Here is a 20,459-nt window from a genome sequence, read left to right on the forward strand (position 1 = left end):
CGCGTCGGGCCGGCGCAGCGGGTCCCTCCCTTCGCCCGCCCCCCGTTCCCCGCCCGCCTCTCTTCTCTCGCCGCTGATTTTTTCCACAGTAGCTGCTACTCCAGACTGTATGGTAGTGTGGGCTGGTCGCAAGTCCCCATGTGGTCCCGACATCATTGACATGGCGGAATCCCCCTGCGAGCTCTCCTGGTAGCCCCCGCCGCCCGCCGGGCTCTCACCGGACTGCCTGCCGAGGACGGGCTCGCCGCGCCCGGGCCGCTCACCCCGCCCCCGTTTCAGCCCCTGCGAAGGTAAGGCGGCGTCCCTGGCCCGGCCGCGGAGCGGGGCAGCCCCTCGGCGGGGCTCACGCCGAGTCCCCGCGGCTGCAGCAGCCGGGAGTTGGGGCAGCACAAGCGGAGCCCCCGGGGTTAGTCTGTGGCTCCCCCCACCCACCCGTTTTGTTTCGGCGGGGAAGGGCCGAGGCAGGGCGGGGGTGGGCGCGCCGCGCACCCCGCTTCTCGGAGCCGGGGGCTTGCACGGAGCACGGGAAGCCGCAGCACTTTGCAGAAAGTTTCCCCCATTTGCCGGTGCCGGGAGGAGAATCAAGCCAGCTTGGTCCTCGTGCTCCCCCCCCCGGATTTATGCGCCCCCTTATCCCTCTGACCCCCCCCCCCACCATAGGGCTCGTGTAACGCCCACAGCATCCCGGGGGGGATAGACACAGCCGGGACCATCTGTCTGCTCTTGGGGCGGCCCCCCTGTAACCACACGTTGCAGTGCAGAGCGGCGGGGGTGTGTGGGGGTTTTTTTTTTTTTTTTTTGAGGGGGAGGGAACGGGGCTCCAGGGTGGAAAGTGGGAATTTTACAGCCCTGGGGGTGGTGGCCGAAATGCTGACGCCTCCTTTCGAGCAGGCTGGTGTCAGGACTCGGCCCGGGGAGGGGAAGCAGCAGTTTGTTTGGGGGCCGGGAGCCACTCCATCAGAGCCTAGTAATCCAGAGAGGCTCCGCGGAGCGCTGCCGGACTCAGCCTGGCCTTTCCCTGCCCCCTCCGCATCACCGCGCCAGCCCGCACTCCCTGCCCCGTCTCCTCTCCTCGGCTCCCCCACCGCCTCCTCCTCGCTCCTTTCTTTGATAGTCATCCTGCAATGGCAATCTGAGCCGGAATGGAAAATCGGCTTTAAACTTGGAAGAGGTTTTTGTGTGTGTGTGGGGGGGGAGCCTCCCTCCTCCCCAGCCTCTGGCTCCCTGCAGGAGGAGCTGTGTGTGTGAGATTAGATGGGAGGTTGGAAGTCTGTGCCCTGAGGCTGGGTTTGGGAGCAGGAGGCGATGGGTGCGGGGGGAGAGAGAACCTCCGCTCTGCGGCCAGCACGTACTGTCTGGCCCCTCTGCCCGGCCTGGGGAATGTCACCCGGGTGAAGAAGCCAAGGCTCCTCCTCGTTGCACCAGCAGAGTCTCCAGCTATCTACAAACTCTTTCCAAAATGTCTGGATCCAGGGGCACGTTGGAGAAAAAGAGAGCGAGAGACAGACAGACCGACCCAGGCAACATCCTCCCCCTCCCAAGCCTCCCTCCCAGAACCCCTCCTTTGCTGACACCACTTTGTAAAGAAAAAATCCTGGAAACTTTTTCTTCTGCCAGACACCTTTAAAAATGGCACGTTACCAGGAGAAAGAGCTTGAAAAATATCATTTCTTTAAAGTTTATCCTCTTTCAAACTCAGCTTAGCTCTTTTCCCCTCACTCCTGTCAAATATTTCGTTTATATACTAAGGTTTTGGCTAAGGTTGTGTGGTCTGGAGTTTGAAGTAAGGAGCAATGCATCCCACCCATATTCTTTAGAATTTTTTAAAAAATTGTTACACATAGGCTTAATAATAATAAATATAACTTGCATTTTTAATAGCACCTTCCCTCTGAGGATCTGTAATCACTTCAAGGAGGTAGGGCAGCACTATCTCAATTTCACAGATGGGGAAACGGAGGCACAGAGTGATTACGTAACTTAAGGTCCCACAGAGAATCAGTGCCATAGTTGGGAACAGATTTCAGGTTTCCTGGTTCCCGTGCCTTCATCATATTCGTTCTACCCTCTAACTCAGGGGTCGGCAACCTTTCAGAAGTGGTGTGCTGAGTCTTCATTTATTCACTCTAATTTAAGGTTTCGCGTGCCAGTAATACATTTGAACGTTTTTAGAAGGTCTCTTTCTATAAGTCTATAATATATAACTAAACTATTGTATGTAAAATAAATAAGGCTTTTAAAATGTTTAAGAAGCTTCATTTAAAATTAAATTAAAATGCAGAGCCCCCCCAGACTGGTGGCCAGGACCCGGGCAGTGTGAGTGCCACTGAAAATCAGCTTGCGTGCCGCAGGTTGCCTACCCCTGCTCTAACTGTTTACCTTGCTGAGAAGCCTAGTGTAGACCACAGTTAGATAATGTTGTTTAAAAGGTGTTAAACACTGTCTACACTAGAGTTTAACAACATGTTAGCTATTATGCTTTTGAACGTGACCTATTTTCCTAGTCTAGACATGGGCAGAGTACTGGCTGGACAGCCTCCCTGGTAAGAGACATGCTATCCCTATCCTCATCCCCCATATCCCACAGGAGTCAGCTGGGTCGGTAAGATGGATGACTCCTTCTCCTATTAGTGGTAGCATTCTGCGTCCCTCACCCACTCCTTTCTTACCACCTGCGTGTCTCTGGGCAATAATAGAGGACCTAGTTAGGGAAGTATGCTGTTGTTGCCACCACAGGAGGAAGATATTTCTTGGCAGCATGCTCAGGGTCATTCAGGCTATGAAGTGCTCTTTCCTTATACCCTGTTCTCAGTGGAGTCTTACACAGAAGCAACCTGTCAGTGCCCTTCTCCCAGTTTCTTCCAATATCTGCTTTGCCAGTCATCAGTCTCAAGGGCTCTGTGTTTTGGTGGTTACATCTCAGAGCCTAATATGACACAGGGTTCTACTGGCCCCAAAGTGCACTGTGTCATTCATTCTAGTTTGGTATGGTTTGAGTAGCTTATGCTCTTAATGTAGCCCAAGGCATGGAAGCTGAATCAGTTCCCATTTTTGAAGTGGCTCTGCTCATGTGGATTCATTTGAGGTCATTGCTGGGACATTGGTGAGATTTTTCATACTGTTATCCTACCCACTACCTGGCCAGATAAATGAAGAATGTCAGCTTCCAAAACAGACTGTTATAACTGAGTATGTAGTTTACATATACTCAATAATGACAAATATATTTAGATGGGAAGCTTGAGGTTGTCTCTGTGGGAAGCTTGCTGTTTGAAACTATCTTTTCAATAATGCTGTCTGTTAATTAAATTTTTAATTGGAAGTGATTGTACTCGGGCTCCCAGTTTCATGAAAGTTCTTCACGATATGGTAGTAGTAACCACCTAGAAGTCAGAATATATCAGAAAGTTCATGCACATAAATTTTTCATCAGATGTAAATTACATTAATCTGCTCACTTTATGTCTTCCATCAGCACCCCTAAGGAAAGGGATGGGGAGTCTGGACTTGTGTAAATTTAACCCCCTAAATTTACACAAGTAAATATATGAAGAGCGTGTGTGAGAGTGAGGGACAGTTCATTTGTGAACTCTTTGGGGTTTTTTTGCCCAAAAATTTAGGGCCCAATTCTGCAAAAACTTACACGTGAGTCAAGTTTTCAGTATGAGTAAATGGTTTCAGTATTGGAACCTTACTTTTAACTTCTAAAATGTATATTATTACAAAAAGTAGCACACAACTGAATACAGCAAATGACTTTGTTCAGCCAAAATTATCTTTGTCTCTCAATCCATTTAACCACCTCTCCTACCCAAGCAAAAGCCTGAGAAAAGAGATTGACCTTTGAGATCAGTACAAGGGCCGGCAAACTCAGAATCTGTCGGACTACCAGGCAAATTAATTCCAGAGTCAAGGACCCTCCACAAAGAATGGTTTGGTATCAGGCCATTAAATCTGGGGACTTGTGTGCCTCTGTAGCTCATAACTGTGTGGTGAAACATACTGCAAGTCAGCAAGACTGAAATTTTCATTGCTGCTGTATAAGCTGACGTGGAGCTGAAGGATTTCTCAAATCAGCAGTTAACTTGCTTAGTTGATCTTCCCTGCACTACCAAGATACAGCTCTTGAGCAACAGGGAATCCTTTTAAACAAGAATATCAGAAGTAGGGTTGTTTATGACTATGGTTTAGTGTCACCGTGTGATCTGCCCCTGGAGACAGAAGGTATGTGGGAAGTGGGAAGTTCTTCAAACAACAAAGTGGAAATAGGAGCCAATAGATACACAACGGTAACAGGCCATCTACAGGCAGGAATGTTTGTGAATTTGAAAATAGATAACTCCTTAAACAGTTTTCCAGTTGAGATGTGTGTGTTATAGCATTTTAATAATCAGTTCTAAACATATCCTCCCTCAGCATAACGGACTCTTTATTGGATTACAAATATCCAGGAAAAAAGATAATTTAAACTTATCTGGAATTTGTAACAGCACACTGGAGAGATTAATCTCCTTTGAGAGCATGCTGTTACATATGCTAAATCTGTGCCCATAATCTGGATGCAAGACCATAGCATTATCAGTATGTTCACTTGAAGATAAGTGCAATCACTCTAAAATTCAGTTTTGCACAAAAAAGCCTGTAGAGTTTCTTAATGATATGGCATTGAAGGACAATTTAAGTTTCCTTTCCTTGTGAAAGGATAAATTGCCAGCACACACAGTACTAAAACGTTTAAAGGTTAAAATATACCACTTTTTGAGTGACACACTTTCTGTGTTTAAACTAATTAATAATCTTGTTACAAATAAACTGTACTGTAGATAGAAGGTAATTCACCCCTTCGGTATCTTCTAAGTAAACGAAAGTTGAAAACAAGATCTGCATCTGTAACATAAAAACAGCAAAATGTCAATTTTAACAAAGTATAATACGAGTCCTTTTCCAACAAAAATGTATTATAATACATTCAATACGATATTCTCAAAAATAACAGCATTTTCTGTCAATATACTTTTGTCAGAGCTGTAAAAGTCACAGAAACTGCATACATAGATGTACATTTTGGAATAAGTATAGCACTTTAATAATATAACACTTAAGTAGACTATTGTTGTAATTTAATGACAAAAAGCCAAACTTTGAATTTGGTACTTACTCAACTCTGTTCAGGTCTATTTATAAACTGAAGTCAATGGGAATTTGCCCAAGATAATGACTGAGTAAGGGCAATAGGATTTGGTCCCAGAAGTGTATATTGTAAATGTTTTTGTGATCGATTTCGGTAAAATATAGCTAGAATTATCTTTATGAAGGACTTAGAATGAAAGTTAAAAGGATCCTTAATTTAAGATGCTGATATTTTAACAATATCATATTTAACTATATATATTTAATAACTATGTGGTAAGTTTATAAAAGAATTAGAGCAAATTAAAATACTTTGCAACTTCTTAAAATTACCTATTAGTATATTGTTGTTAGTATTTACTTGCATGTAAAATATTCTTTGTGCAAATCATGGCAATTAAATGGGGGATGTAAGACACATCCTGCTAAATACAGTTGGCTAAATTTTGCCCTTATATGTATGTGTTGTTCCCAGTGAAGCATTTGAGGACAAAAATTGACTCTTGCAGCTTTCTGATGTATGTGAAATTTGGTATGCTGCATATCTTATTTGTGTTAAAAGTACATGTGAGCTATTGAAACTTAAACACACTTTTCCCCTTGTCTACTGAATTATAATCAAATAAGCTAGAAACAGGACTGGAGAAGATTATAGATTTTCTATGATCACTAATTTTTCTGTTAAGTTATATCCTACAATCTGTTATGAAACTCACAAGCCGTTGACAAATAATGTACCCTTGTATTTGTCAGCTGTTAGCTGCATAAAAATACATGTTATAGTTACTGTATAGAAAGTATTCCCTATTTGCCTTTCTGAGTAATACTGACTTATAGCGGCATGCAATTATTGGTGAATGATGGTTACCATTTAGGATAATCTTCCATTTACTAAACTGAAATCATTACAATGCCATCTTATCAGAGTGACTTACCAAACATAAATCTAACATTATGAATAATAACTGTGTTGCTTTTTTTCTTTGGAGAAAGCAAACAATGCAGCTAATATTGACATCCACTATCCAGGCACCTCCTATTGCATTTGAGCCGGATTCATCAATGGTGTAATTTTGTTGACTTCAGTGGCGTAATGCCAACAATTAATTTAAATGTTTCACTTTGCATTTTTGTTCATCATAAAAGATGAACATGGGAATTCTCTGGAATCTATAGGCTATATGACTCCTTGCTTTCTCTACTCTGTGATTTAAGTTTTAGGATGTAGTTGTTCCCTTGCTAAAGAGTGTATAACTTTCCTCTCCTTATGGTTATATGACATAAAGCTGCTTTATATAGGAGTATATGGAATTTTTTTGGAATGGTCTATCTAACACTTAGTTTGAACACGTGTATTAGATTCTCAGGGAAGGATGAATTATAAACAAGGAGTATGTTTTGTCTCTAAAAATGTGCTTTATGCTTTCGGAAGTATGCTTCATGAAGCATATTTTGACAAGATAAGTAAGAGAAATGGCTCTCTATGTCTAGAAGCTCTTGGAATATTATGGAACAGTCTCCCTCATCCCTGTAATCTAGTCAGCAAAAATTCAGACACATCCCACTTAATGAGTTTTTAGCCAGTTTTGTCAGGGCCTGGCATAGGAGTGGTAACTTTACTATAGTAACTTTTTTTAGTCCTCCCCTCCTGCTTCCTGTAATGAAGCACTAATATTCAGTTACATTATAGAACAAAGCAAATTCCACATCAAAAACGTTGATCTCCACGTTTTTGTAGTATTGGTTAGTTAAGCTGAGACCTGCTTTAAGGTGTGATGGTAGAGCTCCTGACCCTGGAAGCAGAAGCTGAATTAGAATGGATAGGTTTGATTTGTTTTGGGATTCCATCTCATTGATCCATATTTAGTGCTTGATTGCTTAGCTACTTGCACCCATGCTCATGTATTATGATGCCATTGTCAGGAAAATACATGCCTGTTTTATGACAAAAGATGAGTGTCAGAGGGCAGCCTGGATAACGTGGTAAGTAACTTCACTTGTAGGAAGTTTGGTCTCTGGCCTGGGTGCCTCATTAGTGTCACGTGCCTCTTGAGTGTTATTTATCAGTGTAGAGTAATAGAACAAGAAAGGAAAGGAAGATAATGCCTTAAAGTATCCATGAAAGCTGTAAATAGATTTCCTGTTAGGCAGTATCCAGGAAATCAAATAATGTGAGGTGTCTAAACAGACGTGAGCAAAGAAAAATGCTTTCAGGAATTCTAGTTTAGAGCACACATATAGCATGTAATAGCACCTACATACAGGGTCAGATCAATAGAGCAAAGATGACAGAGCCCAAAACACAAAGGTTCTGGATTTCAGACTTGTGTGCGTAAAGTTAGACGCCCAAATAACTGTCTTAGATACGTATCTAACAATGTAAGTAGTAAGTTTGAAAATCAAGCCCGAATTGTGCATTTGCACTTGGAAGTGAGGATTGCTAAGTCTCATGATTTTGGGTGTCTTTTCTTAAACCTTGAGTTCCCGAAATCTGGTTATTATTTGAGAATCATAGCTTTCATTTCAATGAAAAAAAAAAAAGTTTGAAAATGTGAACCACAAAGACTCCCAAATCAGAAGGCAGATAAAAAGAACCCAGTATTTATTTATTTTTTAAATCTCATGATTTTTTTAAGCCAAACTCATGATTTTGTATGGCATGACTTGTGACTTTTGAATGTCTGGACTTGGCAATACTGAAAAAACCCAGCAGTAGGGGATTATCCTTGATTAGACCCATTATTCTCTGCTTGGTACTAGTTTATGTAGTGAAAAAGATACAAAGCACATAGTGGTTCTGTGAACTTACACATCACCTCTGAATTTAACCCAGTAAGTTACACAGTGATAAGTAGGTCTAACGGGGTCCAGGTTGGTATAATTTATGTGCCATAGGGCTGGGAGAATTTTTGTAAACTGCACCAACTGCACTCTCCCTCGGCTGTCGCAGGCCTGTCTGCAGTTCGGGCCGCTTCAGCGGCTGTGGGCTCCTTTCCATTCGCCCCCTGGCCCCATCACTGGCAGGCAGCCGACTAGCTGAGAGGGGTGGTGGTGGGGAATAAACCTGGTACTGTCAGGGCTCGGGGAGGGGCACTACAGTCTGGAGCTGGGGGAAAAGCATCTCTCCTCGCCGCAGCCCTGAGTGCTTGCGTGGCGCTTAATAGGCAGCTGTGCGGTCGCACAGCTTAGAGGGAACTTAGGTGTTGACATATGTTCACAAAAAACCTGTGTAATTTCCTGCGTGGGCAGTCGGCTACAGTCATGTTGTGTGTGAGCCACTGAGCCCTTCCTGGTGTTCTCACATTGTAAGAGTTATTCCTGAGGGCATTTTGTGCCAAAAAATTAAAACTTCTGTGCACAATATTTTAAAATTCTGCAAAATTCTGCAAATTTTATTTGTCAAATAAATGTGGAGGCTGTAGCATGGCATTGGAGAGCACAGACCACTGGAGAGATCACTAGGAGATCACTGTGCATCCCTCACCCCATCCCACCCGGGACACAGACTCAGCAGTGTGGCTGCACACAACCCTGACATAGTGCAAGGACCGGGCCTGCCCCAGAAACATCCCAGGGCCCTGCCCCTCTGTGCCAAGTGCACCAGGTGTGGGCAGGCAGGCTCAACAAGGCAGGATCCAAGTGTGGAGGGGCTTAGTGTGGGGGGATTCTGTGTGGGGCAATGTGGGTGCGGGCAGCTCAGTGGGGGAATCTGGATACGCGAGGGATCTGGATGCACACAGGCTTGTTGGGGGGTTCTGGGTGCAACGATAATTGGACTCTGCAGGGGGGGTCTAGGTGAAGGTGGTTGGGACTAAGCAGGGGTGGTGCAGGGGGAGAGGGGCTCATGGGGGGGGTTCTGAGTGTGGGGGAGTGAGGCTCGTGGGAGGATCTGGGTATGAGGGGGTCTGGATGCATGGGGGTTGGGTGGATGAGGGAGCAGCTCCCTGTACAGGGATACCTCCCCCTGCAGTTGAGGAGTGATGGGTGCAGGAAGTGTGTGTGTGTGTGGGGGGGGGGCAGCAGGGGAGTTTGCAGAGCTTCCTACAACTAGGGGAGAAATCTGGGGGTGGGTCTGACCCGGTCCTGGATGCTGTGCAGGGAAGAGGAAGTGCTGTCCTCCCTAGCCCAGCTGGGACTAACAGCTGAGCCTGGCGCAGGATAGGAGCCACCAGCCGGGTCTTCCCCAGTCCCACCCTCTGCCCCACAGTGATTTACCTCTCTGCCAGCTGCCCTGGGCACTCAAAACATACTGCTGTTGTGGCTTCCCTTTGCTTCCCTGTCAGAAGGTAATTTTTCTGTGGGGAAGCAAAGAAATTTGCAGGGACTACAAATTCTGCGCATGCACAGTGGTACAGAGTTCCCCCAGGAGTAAAGAATGGTCCTGAGTATGTCAGCGGCTTGTGCCACTTTTGATATGGGTCTGGGGGAGAACTAGCTTCCTGTTTGACAGTGTGGTTGGGTAGCCAAAACACCCATGGTTGATTGTGTTCCGTACACATCATATAATGTATGTCTGGATGCACAATTAATAGTTTGCATCTAGCAAATTAAGTTTAGGTTCTAAATTCAATTCCATGAATGGAGATACTATGGTGGTGGGTGCTATAGAAAACCTTAAGTAAGCAGGTAGCTAGAGGACAACTTTTAAGAAAGGAATTATAGTTGATGATTTGTGTTACTGTACGGTATGTCTGCTCATTGAAGAGGTTGATGTTTTTTATACATTCCTCCTTTGTCCTTCAAAACCCCTTCTGGATGTATGGAGGGGATGAGGAGGTTTCTACAAGTCCTTGCTGGCACCCAGAGAATTTTCCCTCCATTCACTTTTTCCATTTAGTTCTCCCACATTTAGTTTGTTACCTACTTGAGGCAGAAACTGTGTCTTCTCTTTGATTGGACAGTAACTTCTACAACAGGAGTTGTAGATTTGATTGCCATACAAATAATAATAATAATTAATAAAAACACCCTGTGTTATGTTCAAATTGTGGTGGTGTTTTTTAGCACAGACGTGCTAGACACACTTCCTTCTGGAGCTTATGAATTTGCCAGAGATGTCTTCATTGACTGACCTAAAGCTCTTCCTCCTCCCTCCCACGGGTGTAGGGATGAATGAACTGTCAGTACAGAGGGGTGGGGCTATTTACCAACTGCCTACAGTGTTAGTGGCTTTTGAGGTGGTATATCTGGCCAGGGCTATGACAGTCATGGCCCCTGACTGCCAGCGAAACTGTGCCGGGGCAGGGAAGACTGGGGTGTGTACTTCCCTACCAGATTTAGAAAGAGCCACTTTCCAGTGTGGTCCCACCACGCCAGTGGAGGAATTGTTTCCTTTCATAGTCATTGCCTCTTGGCTGAATTGCCTTCCCCCACCCCCATAATGTTTTTTGCTTTATAGAGGGCACGGCATTACTTATTGTGGGTCTCTGACATCTAATTATTTTTTATAATTGGGGTGGAAATACTGAAACCTTTCCAAGTGAATACATTTCAATAAGTAGAGTGATTGCAGTGTGAAGAGTTGGGTAACTAATGTGGCATGATAGTTCAAAATAAATTGGAACTTTCTGACACTGTGGACGGGTTAAGCTATAGCAAGGGCTGAAATTACTGACTGATGTTATCTTGTATCATAAAAACAGAAGCTTGGAATGCACTTTGAACCAAGTTTGTTTGACATAAATTTGAACATAAATTTGTGTGACAGTATATGATAGTATAACATGCTCATTCTTTTGTAGCAATTCTATAGGAACAGTTGCATTGCCAGATGGAACCTGATTTACTTTTTACTGTGTTTGCTTACTGAACGTTCCTCAGCTTGGATAGTGAAACTATATTGGTCCATTTCAGTCAGTTGCTATTCAATTTAACTTAGCAGGTGCTAACACAATGTTGATGTGTCTGGGTTTCCAACACTTCAAGGGAATACTTATTTCTATAGTTTATTTTAAACCCTCTCTTTCCAGTCACATAAAATTAATGAAAGTCTTTCTATTCAAATTAGATTTTGTAAAATAATTTTTAAGCAAAACCTGTTGGGCCTGAAAATGCTACTTTAATTCACCGTACCATAGTTAAGTGTGGTTGGGCTGGAAGGCTGTTGCTTTAACAAAGGTGAGAAATTTGTTCCTATTCAATTGCACCTAGTGTAGGATGACAACAAGTTTTTCAAATGCCAGTTTCCACTGAGTCATCTCTTGAGTTCAGTAACGGGGCACTGCTAGCTGTTGTCAAGTATTCTGCATTGGCAAATTGACTAGGGAACTTGTTGTAAGGGCTACCTTGAAGAGGACTGTTGCAAGCGTTATTTTGTAATGGTGGAAAGTGTTTGTCTGAAAATACTGCATCTCAAAGCAAAATGCATTAAAGGAAGTAACTGTTTATCTTATTCTATATTAAAAAACAAAGCATTCTTCCTTCTGCTAATGAGATATTTCCATCTGTGGGACCATCATGTGTTTCAGTGGATTGCTCCATCTAGCTTATTCATTAATCAAGCACACATCTGATAGAGTTGTTCTTTTTCCATGTACAGTCAACCGAAAGAGCAGCTGTTCAGTCATCTTTACTATGCAGTGATACTATTATTTATTATTTGTTTTATGGTAGCACCTAGAGACCCTAGGCAGCCTCAGAGTCCCAGTCTTCTAAGGATTCAAGAAAAAAGGGGCCCTCTCCTGAAGAGCTAATGATCTAATGACTGTACTAACTGAGATTTAAAAAAAAACAAAAAAAACATGCATTTAAATAGGCCAGCTCTATGCAGATATAGCTGTTTTAGATTTATATCTTATTTATAAAAAGAAAAAAATACAAATGTCAAAAGTGCCTGCTGGCCATTTACCTAGACATAATCAATTGATAAGTTTCCAATAGGCATCAGTTACAAGTAGGGCTTGAAGAGAGATTTGCAAGTGGGGCAGTGGTTTTTCTGATTAATTTGCCCAGGGTATTCCTTGCATAAGGAGCAGCATAGAAGAAAGTGATATTGCTTGTGGGACAAGTGAACAAATTGATATGGAAGCTGGCATCCTTGGTAGAGTGGGGGGCAGAGGATGCTTCACAAGTGGATAAATAGGAAGGAGCTAAGTTGTAAAGACCAGAAACTTGCAAAGATTTTGGGGACGAGGGGGAGAGCAGGGGAGAACAATGTGGTCAGAATGACTAGACAAGATAATCTTCACAGTGTTTTGAATGGACCTGAAGGGAGTGAGTTGGGTGTTAGGGAGAGTTAAGTGGAGAAGGTTTCAGTAGTTGGGTTTTAGTAATAGGAGACAGCAGATGATGGGTTTCTGAATAGCAGTGTTAGTTGTTTGGACAAATGGAAAATGATGTATTTTGGAGATCTTATAGAGGGGAAAAAACAGCAAAATTTGGATATGGCCTAGATGTGTGGGTCAAGACGGAGGTTGGAGACAGGACACTCAGGTTTTGCTCTGGGTGACAGGGAGGTGCATAGTGTTGCCAACAGCGAGGGAGAGTGGGGAAATGAGGAGTTAAACTTATGTCTGAAATTAAACTTCAAAGTACAAATTTCAGGAGGTGTTGTCAGAAAGGGACTCTGAAATGCTTTACACTGAGTTTGTAGAGCTGAACATCTTTTTTTGTTTCCCCCCCCTTTATATAAGTGACATTTATTTAGAAGAAAGAAGAGGCATCAGAGCCACAAAGAGGGTACTGTTACAAGAACAGTTTAAAGAAAAAATGGGATCTTAAATCTTGTGCGGTGCAAAATGATTTGTTAATTTAAGTGAGTGCTCCACTAAGGAGAATCAACTTTTTATGCTCTACTTCTGCATGTTTTCAGCTGTCTTTGGAAAAATACAAGCCTGTTTTCTGTTGGAAGACAAGAAATACAGTAGATGTCCTGGACATAAAGACAAGGATTAATTTTGTCGGTTTAAAAATTGAATATATTGCCATTTAGATTCGTTACAGTATATCTCATTGTGCCAAAACAGTGGAAATTCTTGATCTAGATTATTATAGGTGCTCCGGTAGTCTCAGTAATTCATTTTTATCTACTCTGAGGATCAGAGCACAACAGAATTTTCTGAGAATTGTCCATGTGCTTATGAGTCTTCCTGCTCTTATGCTGGAACAGCTGTTACCTGTGTCACTCCTTGCACAATGCTTGATTTAACATCCTTAGGCTATGTTTGTCAATAAAGTAAAAGAGCAAATAAAAAAGGTGCTTCATATCAGCTGAATCAAAGTAGAGAGCAACTTATATGTCAAAAATAAAGTGACTGCTGTTTTCATATTTATGTGGACTCTAGATGTGTTGTGTTAACGTTCAGGAAACGTCACAGTGGATCTGTAATGTTGTCTCAAGTCATAGAAGTTATCAAGACTATTTCCTAGCATTCCACCATTGCATCCTCACCCCAAATTCTGGATTCTTTCAGTACAGAAATCGGCACTGTACCTCCCATGAATGTCAGGACTGGTAGCTGTCTTAGACTGCCTTATTACTAACCACTCTTGTGCTATACCTGGTTTAGTTTAATACTGCTTTTGTCTCTAGGACTTGATCCTGATCCTAGTGACTCCAGTAGGAGGTGGTATTTTTGCTTTGTTTTGTAACCTCAAAGGAAATCGGATTGTGTCCTTCATGCTTGTGGATCCTCAGTTGATTGTATCCATTGGCCTGGTTGGGTATGTCATCCTGCAGCATGTTCGCTGATCTCTATCAGCTTTTTTGTGCAAATGCTCCATAAATGTTGTTCAACTATTTACCTGTTCATTCACCTTCCTGTCCACCCACTCACTGGCACGCACAAGTCCACAAAATGTCAAAAGTCATGGACATTTATAAAAGCTCATGGGGAAATAGTGGTCTCTGACTCCTGAGAGCTGAATGCAGTGTTGTTATAGCTGTGTTGGTCCCAGGATATTAGAGAGCAAGGTGGGTGAGCTGTAAACTCGAAAGCTTGTCTTTCTCACCAACAGAAGTTAGTCCAATAACAGATATTACCTCATCCATCCTGGAGAGCTGTTACAGATATGCAGACTTAGTATAGCTAGGTTAAAATCAACACCCCATCAAAATCCAGTAAACTCATAATTCGGGCTAGTATTAAATCCATAACTCACTTTGCTGTATGCAGGTACCTGAGCTACAGCAGTTTACACAGAATATCAAATCGGTTTGTGCTGAGGCCCTCCCTGATGTAGGATTGTTGTGTGCAGTGTTCTTAAGGTGCAAATGGGGAGCGAAGAAAGAGTGTGAGCCTCAGCTATGAATTTCCAATTTTAATTTCCAGTTTAAGGTTAATCCCAAACTTTTTAAACTGTGATTTGTGTGTTTAAATGTGTTTACTTTTGCTTTTTAACTGCTACTCAAAAAGTAATCCTGGTGGAAGTTAGAGAAGAAATGTTCAAAATGCATATTATTTTCTTCATATTTTGAATGATAAAAATGCAGATATGTTTTCAAAGGAATGGAATATGCTTTTATTTTTTTTAAAAGTATTATATCTGACTGTAATTGTTATTTTAGAGCCAGTATGGTTGCCTGATGCATATGTACTGGAGTCTCAATTTATTTTTTTTAAACTTGATAGAGCCACAGAAAACTGGTCTGTTAAACAATATATATGAGCAAAGTCTTCTTCTTGTTTTTATCAACCTGAATTTAGGGCCAAATTTTTGGCCGCACAATGTGGGCCCAACCTGCATTTGTGCACACAAATGGGTTTTTCCAGGGTCTGTGTTCATTCTTGCAAATGCATGACTTGTACCCATAATTAAAAATGTGGTTCTAAGTCACACATTCAAAAAAGTTTTGGCCTGATCCTTGTTGTCACTTAACCATGGAGTGGACAGGATGGAACTGTTCAGTGACAGATTATTGATATTATAGAGTCTAACAACTTCATTATTTCACTTTCACTAAGTCCACTATAGTAAAAATGGTTTGGATATTGTTTGCATGGGTACTGTTTTAAAGATATTTTTCTAAATCAAATAATTTGACTATTATGGGCCAGATTTTCTTCTGTAGTAAGTGGACACAGTTTCATTTGTTTCCATTTATGACAGCAGAAAATTTGGCCCTGTATCTGCATCCAAAGTCTCCAATGGGTTAAAAGAAAGTGAGCCGTCTCTGGAGTTTAGGAGCTCTAAAATAATGAGCCTTTAAACTTTTAAAATTGCTAAATTTATAAATCCCACTCTTGTTTTAGTATAAAACCATTCTCTCGCAAACTGACAGTGTTAATGCCATCTTTTAGGCTTTTGCAAATTTTTATGGCTGGAGTTATAACAAACCTCAAAAAAACCTAGAGCCTCACAAACAGCGCCACTATAAAAAGAATTCAATAAGACACCATCAGTGCTACACCACGTCATTATTATTATTACATTAGGATAATAAATCCTGTTAATAGGCAAGGAGCTCATGGTTGATTCAGATTTTGTCACTGTACATTATGTTCCAGCTTTGATTCATGAAAGTCTAACAATTTGATTCTTCTAATGTGATTTCACATGGAACACCTGGAATTGCTGCTGGTGTACCATAAATTGCATGATATTTGAAGTGTTAGGTAAAAAGAAATAAAGGGTCAAATTCTGTAGTACTTAATGGAGCAAAACTCCCGCAGAACTTGGTCCAAAATAAGGAGGGGAACTGACTCAAACTGTTAAATAAATACTGTGCCTGCACTTAAATAAAACAGATTTGATGTTAGTTTCTCATGCCTCTGGGGTAATTTACTTGTTTGATTAGGTTCTATTGAGTTTATGGCTGGGGATATTTTTGCTATTCCATAAACTGTTCTAACAGGTTTATATTTTTGCTGACTTGGCCAGTTCATTGGTGCTTATCATAATAACCAAACAGAAGATACATGTCTTGGTTCTGGCTGTATGTCTGAGACTTATTTAGACATAGAACATGCACTGTAACTCATTTAAAATCCATTAATCACATGGAGATATGTTACAGGTGGCAATGGTTGCTATGCAGAGCCGTGACAATGGCTGTGCTTGCTGGCAGTGTTGAAATGGAGAGAAATCATGTAGCTACATGATTTTCTTAGTGTTTTTATAAGATTTTATATGGGCAACATTTTATCAGTTATATTTCCTTTCCCCCTAGATGATCTTAGCAGGAGCATCCAGATCTGTTAAACTGCTTTGTGCAATGGCTAGGAAATGGTTATATTTGTCAAGTTATGCAGCCCTACTGCAAGGACCTGTGTGGGCAATATAACCAAAGGGATCTCTGATCTTTTTCACAGCAGTGATTGTCTAGTTCTGGATAATAACACAAGATGCAAGAGTGAGCCAGGTCATTGAGAAACTTCTGTAACCACAATCTGTTTACCATTTAGAGATGACTACATTTTGATTTTCAGTGTTGTCTGAATAGCCTGCATCAAGATGTCGCTGGGAGTTGTTGGATTGGTCTTCAAGGACAATGTTTATATATAAACATCAACAGTTTTATTTCCTCTTCATATTTCTTGCTCATTCAGTAAAAGAAATATCCTAGACCTTGAGCAAGCTGCTGTATGACAGTTTCAGTTTCTCCAGTTTGCCAACTGTTGCACAGTCTTTCTGTTGGCAATGCTATTGTTTTAAATATCTTCTCTGCGCCAACTTCATGTCCTTTATCCAGCTAGCCAGTAAGTTGTTTGGGACACAGCTTATTAAATGTGACATACCTTAAAGTGTCATATTGGCTATGAGGAGACAAAGCAAATGGGGTTACTGGTACTATTCTGCTCTGCAAATGGAAATAGAAAAGATGGGAGAGGTAGAACATGGAGGGGTAAGAGAGAGAAAGTGTAAGCAGAAGCAAGATGAAGGGAGGGAGCAGTCTGAGAATAGAGAGCATAGCACCATTTCTGATAAATGGCTGGGGCTGGTGTTTTTGGAGCACTTTTGATCTGTTGTGTTAGGGATTGATAATTACAATAGTACAAGATCCATGACAAGCTGTAGATAGTTTGTTGGACAAGTGCCAAAGAACCCCTCTCCTAAACTGATGGACCAGTGGTAATTTTAAGGTTTCATATCTTCCTCCCTGTCAAACTTGGAATCAGATATTATGTACCATTGGAGAGTTAGAAATGCTGTTCCTATTCTCAGGTGTTGTGTCTGTATGGCAGTGAAAAGTGCTTCCTTTGGGGCACCAGACACAATTTTGAGACTGTTGGCTTGGTGAACCTGTCATCATTTAAGAACCTACAGTATCCTGTAAATGAAATATGGACAAACCTATTAACATCCTGTCTCATATGTGACTACAATTGGCTTTGCTCAAAGGTGACATTATCACTGTTCAGTTTTAGCATTGAGGATAGGGCAGATTTATTTGGAAACACTTTGTTTTTACTGCATCTGTAAAACTCCGGTGAGTGCTGGATAGGATATGAGTTGCTCCCTTCTGGCTATGCATTAGCAATGTGGCAGTTACTGATCTGTCATTTTACTTTGAGAAGGAATTACATAAATTTTGGCCCAATGCCTGGTCTAGCTCCAGATGGTCAGAAAAGATTTTGTATTCAAGTCAGAAAGTATATTGGAACTGCAGGCTGGATCGGTCCACTTTTCTCCTCTTCTATCCTCTGCAGAGTTATTTTTCTATTAATTATGTGAAAAATGGTTGCCTCAATTCATTGCCTTGACTGCTCAGCCGTGCCCAGGCTCAAGACAGTAGAAGGCTAGTGCGTGAGGCCTACCTCTTCTCAAAATTTTTTTTTTTTTTTTTTTTTTTTGCTGGTGCCTCCTCTAATAGGGCCATGTTGGATGGAATGTTTCTGGTTCTTCAACGAAGTGTATAAGACCCAGATTGTCAAAAGTATTTAGGCACCTAAATCCCCTGAAGATGTGGGATTTAGTTGCATGACATGAGATTAAAGGCGTTTCTCTGAACACTGGATCAGAGAGAGATGAAACTGCATACAAGATACCATTGAGAATAATTATATTTAAAGATTTCAGGATGTAAGTGTTGAGAAATACTTTTTTTTTACACCCACAGTCAAAAATTTTTCCTTAAGGGGGGCGGGGGGCGGGGGGCGGAAAGGCATTTTTCACCAGGAAACTTTAAAATGTGTTTAGGGTGTATGTGAGGGTATGGTGCTTTTGTTTTTGTTTTTGTCTTAATTTGGTCTCAAAATTCAGATTACACTCTGTATTTAAATACTGGATGCTCACACACTATGTTCCATTGCAGTGCTATTCTGACCGTTTATTAATGTAGGAAATTTGAAGATTATTAAGAAAGTGTTATTTCATTTACACCTCTGTACCCATGGTTACACATGGTGTTAATATGAACACACAGACAGGATCTTCATGTGCCCTTGGTTTTTGTAGATTGCGCTGGTTGACAGACACAAACAATTTAGTGAACATTTAATTAATATCTTCTGTATGATTCTTCAGACCCTAAAGCTTGTATCAACTTCTTTAGCAATCCATTCCCTGGACAAATCAAAACCAACTGATAATTTAATTGACCATTTAAAATATATTAAATAGAAATGCAGTCCCCCAGGTCTCCTGCCACATCTCATACAGTAAAATCAACGCCTTACTGCAGATGGGATGCAGCATTGACCTCGCAGTGGATTGGATATATTAAAGTGATGGGTCACATGCTTCTTCTCTAAAGAAACTAAAAGGACGGACTACTGTATCTATTTTCAAATTTGGTACCGTTTAGTATAGTTGTTCTAGATTATGAACATGTAAACTCAAGTATAGATCACTGAGTTTCAGTTCCTAAGTCTTTAATTTTAAGTAGAACAGAATTTGCTTTTCTGTTATACCTACCATGCCCAAGATAATCCGAACATATATTCTATTTTTGTATTAGGATTTTTTCATTTTCCTATTTTTTTTAAAAAAAAAGGTTGACTTGACTCTGAAGGGGAAACAGTGAAGCTGACGTTATTCAAAAGTGATGTCATGCACAAAGTAGGCAACCAGTGTAGGGGGAGAAGAGAGAAATAAAAAAATATTGTTTTCTCTAATCTTTCAGTTTAGTAGCTACTTGTAACCATAATAGGTGAACATTCTAATATGGTTGCTATAGTCTGTTCTAGCCATGATTGGGTGTTGCTGGAGCATTACTAAATATTGAAGGTTGAGATTTTTCAAAGCTGACTAAGAGATTTAGGTGTACGATGACCATCAAAGAGAAAGGGAGATTAATGAGATTTATTTCCCCTTCTTCAGGTCCTTGCACACCTGCAGAATGTTGTACCTGGTGCGTGCACAGAGGGAAGCTAGGATGCCTGATGGTATAAAATGACCCCAGTGAGGTCTGGTCAGCTGCTATAGCTCTGTTTCGTCCTCCTTCTAGCATTCTTCCTACTGGACAAGCCAGCTTTTCCCTTAGAGCTGGATACATCAACAGAGTTCAATATCTTTGAAAATATTTCTCGGGCCCTCAGTAGTTAGGATAACAAATATGACCTTTGATTCTCTTTCTTTTGTGCTGAGCTAAGCCACCCTACTGTTGCTTTGTGCAGAATTAGTCAAGTGCAGAAGAACCGTGTCATGTGAAAATGCTAACATCGCTATAGTGCGTGTATATGTCATAGAGAAGTTGCAGAACTGTCAGCAATAAATCATGAAAAAGGGAACCATGCAATTAGAATGGCGGCCTTCTGGGCATGTAAAATTTGCTTTATATTAATTAGTCATCTTTAAGAATTGTGCATTTCCATTGCTGTTTAATTATCCAAAAATATATTAACCCTATCTGAAGAAAGTTTGATTTCTTTTTTGTTGTTGCTGTTGTTTAGTACAAATGGTAGTTTAATAAACTAATCTCTTTTTATTTGGAGCTTACTCAAAATGTGGTAAAGAGGATTATACAACTTAAAATCAATTAATATTTTTTGGTTTTCTGCATATCAACTGATAAATAGTAACATCTAGGTTTACAGGCATGTTAGAAAACGCCTTCAGCTTTTTGCCTAATGCCAAAGACTCATATATTTGGGGCTTGTCTACTATTAGCACTTTACAGCGCTGCAACTTTCTTGCTTAGGGGTGTGAAAAAACACACCCCTCCCTGAGTGCTGCAAGTTTCAGCGCTGCAAAGTGCCAGTGTAGACAGTGCACCAGCGCTGGGAGCCACACAGGTGGGTTTTTTTATAGCGCTGGGAGAGCTACTCGACTACGCAAGCCACGTTAAAGTGCTGCCGTGGCAGCGCTTTAATGTTGCTAGTAAAAATGTGTCCTTAGATAGTACAGACATGGCCTAAATGTTACACCCCTACCCTGATATAACACGAATTCTGATGTAACGTGGTAAAGCAGTGCTCCGGGGGGGCGGGGCTGCGCACTCCGGCGGATCA

At 41.4% G+C, this 20,459-nt stretch overlaps 1 protein-coding gene across 1 annotated transcript in view; it reads left to right on the forward strand.

The window, feature by feature from the left end:
• The first annotated feature begins 235 nt into the window (after positions 1-235).
• Positions 236-20,459, forward strand: part of FNDC3B (fibronectin type III domain containing 3B) — a 388,134-nt gene continuing 367,910 nt past the window's right edge. The window contains exon 1 of the mRNA XM_065410392.1: positions 236-290. The gene's annotated coding sequence lies outside the window, so the exon portion shown is untranslated. The remainder of the gene's footprint in view (positions 291-20,459) is intronic.

Source organism: Emys orbicularis, chromosome 9 (genome assembly GCF_028017835.1).
Source record: "Emys orbicularis isolate rEmyOrb1 chromosome 9, rEmyOrb1.hap1, whole genome shotgun sequence".
In the NCBI taxonomy this organism is placed as follows: Eukaryota; Metazoa; Chordata; order Testudines; family Emydidae; genus Emys; species Emys orbicularis.